A 3,671-nucleotide genomic window follows, 5' to 3' on the forward strand; every position below is an offset into this window, starting at 1 on the left:
ATAGGAACCCTGTACATTCTGAGTCTAAAGTTCCCATTCCCTAACCCCACCTCATCCCCTAGTAAACTATAATCTAGATTCTGACTCTATAAGTTTGCATGTTCTAATTATTTCAAATCAGTGAGATCACACAATATTTGTCCGTTTGTGAATGGCTTATATCACTCAACATGATGTCTTCAAGGGTCAACCATGTCGTCACATGTATCAGGACTTCATTCCTTTTTATGGCTCAACAATATTCCATCATCTGCATTTACCACATTGTATTTATCCACTTGTCAAAAATCAGTTGGCCACAAATGTGAGGGTTGATTTCTGAGTTCTCAATTCAATTCCATTTGTCTATATGTCTGCTCTTGTGCCAGTACTATGTTGCTTTCTGTTTTTGTTTTTGTTTTTGTTTGCTTTCTAAATATCTTTTAATTCAATTGTCTTTAAAAATTGAAAACTTTACAAAAATGTTAATTATCTTAAAATGTTTTTTTTCCCCTTAAAGATCGAAAGCCCAGGAGACATGCAATTCTCTCTCAAATGAACTTTTTCCAAACAGAAATCTCTGTACAAACAGGGCCAGTCTATTTTAAATTACGTGATGGTGTTTGTTTTTAAAACATCTTTAGGCAAATAAATGGAGAAGTAAAATGTTGTGGTTTACTTGGTGAATCTTAGTTGTGAAATGTCTTCTTCTTTCGAAATTTCTTGCCTGCTGCATTTGCTGTTTTTTCAGCCATGAGCTCTGAGCACTTCCTTCGGTTATACTTGCTGAACTCAGAATCAGTCAGTAATTCTTCCATAATAGTTCTTTTCCTTTGCTTCTTGGGAATTCGTGAATGGTAGAAGTCAGCTGGATTGTCAAGAATGGTTCCAATCTGGAAATACTTGGGGAAGCTGTCTCTATCATTTTTCTTATAAACTCATTTTGGATCCATGCTAGCTCTCATCTTCAGTGCTTTGAAATCATTTTTAAGTTCTTCTGTCAATTCTGGAGCTTTCATACCAAACCAGCCATCACCTGCTGTTTTTCATCACTTTTTTCTACGTTTTTTCTGAAGTTGAAACTTGGATTCACTATATGGTGGGACACAGTAGTTTTTTTCAAAATCAGATGCAATGATAGTTTTCTGCAGAAGCTCATTTTTCTTTTTCTCCTTGATCTGTGTTAAGGTTCTCTTGTTAGACTGTAATTTGTCTGCATTGAGTTAATATACAAACCACCCAACTGCTTGATACACACCCAGGGTATATGGTGCTGCTTGTCAACTTTAGAAGTTTAGATTTTGTGTTGTTCAGTATGTTGTCTTCATCACTGAGGTCATTTTCTCTATTTTTGTCATAGTATGATGGTTCTTATTCACTTTTTTCATCCTCTTCTTCCTCCTGCTCTTCTTGTTCTTTCTCAATAGCAACCTCACTTGCCTTCTCTTCCTCTTCCAAGCAAAATTTTTATCAACACTCAATCCAGGAGTTGTGTCAGTTACAAACAATGCATCTTCACATGACATATCTCCTGAGTCTCTATTCGATGATTCCCTTTGACCACCATTTTCAAGAAAACACACAGTGTCCTCTTCATTCTCACTGTTTTCAGAGTGCTGGCTTTCATCACTGCTGAGAACTAATAAAACAGAATCGTCCTTAACCTGAGATGTGTATAATTTGGTACTATATTCATAATATACGTTCTTTTTATTGTTCATGTCTTTGCCAACACCTGTAATTGTGCAGTCTTCTCTCTCATCATCACTGTCACCACCATCGCCACACTGCATCAAGTCACTTGTTTTTAAGGTGTGCTGTTTCTCTTCAACCCACCTGTGTACTTCCACAACTGCAAATGTTCAAGCTAATGATTTCATTGTAGCCTCACAGTTCAGATTTGCAGACTCTGATGTGGTTGTGTTAGTGTGAGGGGTTGAATGCCTTTGAAAGGCTAAATACTGAAGTTCAGTGTCCAGAAGTTCAGAAAGACTCTTCAACTGAGAACTTTCCTCATTAGTTTCTTTTCCCTCATCTATTATTCCTTTGGCTTCTTCATCCAAACTCTTAAGAATTCCACTTTGTTATTTCTTTAAGAGGTGTAACATTGACCCTTTCCCCCACTGTTACGTTAAAACTTGGATGTTGTTGCACTGTTAGTATTTTTTCTGAATTTCCACAGAAGGAATCATCATCAAAATCATTGTAAGTTTCATTATTATAGAAGTCTAGTTTGTTTATTTGAGCAAGAGAACTTGTTAGCAACTGAGAAGAAGTCTGCCCAGTATCTGAATCCTCTGAATTCATAGAATTCATAGGTGTAACTATGATTTGCTTTTCATTTTCTAGTATATTCTTAGAATCTTTCTCCTCAGTCTGTGCCTGTAATTTCCTCTGCATATTTCTGGTTGTTCTCCTAGTTGCAATTCCTGAAAATGAAGAAATTTCTGAGCATAATGACTCAGCCTCAGAAATACCTTCTGCATGTGATTCTTGGCTTGGATCTGTTAAGAATTTAGCCTTACAATTTCTGGTTCTTGTAGTTACTACTGTGGAAGGCACAATTCTAGAAACACCTGAAACATGAGATTCTGCTTCAGAGACGACTTCTCCAGTATGAGACTCATTTATGGGAGTTATTTTCAGTCTTTTCCTAACACTGGACACATGGGTACATGGAACTAGTATCTTCCTTCTCCTAGTTACTCTTAAAACGGGATCCTGGAGCTCAGACACAGAACAATTTGACTCTGCTTCAGAGATCTCCCTACCAGTAGCTGGTTCAACAATCATCTCTGGTAATGAGCCTCAGTTCTGCATTTCCTCTTTACAGTTTTACATGTTCTAGGGATTGCACTTTGTTTCTGGGTAGTGTGTGATTCAGCATGACTACAGGCATCAGACTTGGACTTCTTCTTGCTTTCTGGATGCTCTTTAATTCTACTCCTGGTAATTTCACTTCCAGCAGACTTCTTCTCAGGTGGGCTTTCAGCTGCCAAGATTGGGATCCTGGCCCGAGACCTCGCCAACCTGGTGACCACCATCTTCCCAGCTCCTTCCTCTCTGGCACCCACTGTGGTTTCCCAGTACCATGCTGCTTTGAATACTGTGGCTTTGTAATAAGTTTCAAGTTCAGGAAATGTGAGTCCTCCAAATTCATTTTTCTTTTTCAAGATGGCTTTGGCGAATTGGGGTAGCTGGTGGTAGATACCTGAAACTATCAAACTACAACCCAGAACCCATGAATCTCGAAGACGATTGTACAAAAATGTAGCTTATGAGGGGTGACAATGGGATTGGGAAAGCCATAAGGACCACACTCCCCTTTCTCTAGTTTATGGATGGATGAGTAGAAAAATAGGGGAAGGAAACAAACAAGCAAACAAACAAACAGACAAAGGTACCCAGTGTTCTTTTTTACTTTAATTGCTCTTTTTCACTTTAATTATTATTCTTCTCATTTTTGTGTGTGTGCTAATGAAGGTGTCAGGGATTGATTTAGGTGATGAATGTACGACTATGTAATGGTACTGTGAACAATTGAATGTACGATTTGTTTTGTATGACTGCATGGTATGTGAATACATCTCAATTAAAAAAAAAAAAAAGATGGCTTTAGCTCTTCAGGGACCCTTACCCTTCCATATAAATTTCATGATTGGTTTTTACATTTCTGCCAAGAAGGTTGTTGG

The 3,671-nt window shown here is 37.8% G+C and overlaps 1 pseudogene; it reads right to left on the bottom strand.

The window, feature by feature from the left end:
• Positions 1–668: 668 nt before the first annotated feature.
• Positions 669–3,063, bottom strand: LOC119528989 (annotated as a pseudogene).
• Between the last annotated feature and the right edge of the window lie 608 nt (positions 3,064–3,671).

The sequence above is a fragment of the Choloepus didactylus genome, chromosome 3, assembly GCF_015220235.1.
Source record: "Choloepus didactylus isolate mChoDid1 chromosome 3, mChoDid1.pri, whole genome shotgun sequence".
NCBI classification, from domain to species: Eukaryota; Metazoa; Chordata; class Mammalia; order Pilosa; family Megalonychidae; genus Choloepus; species Choloepus didactylus.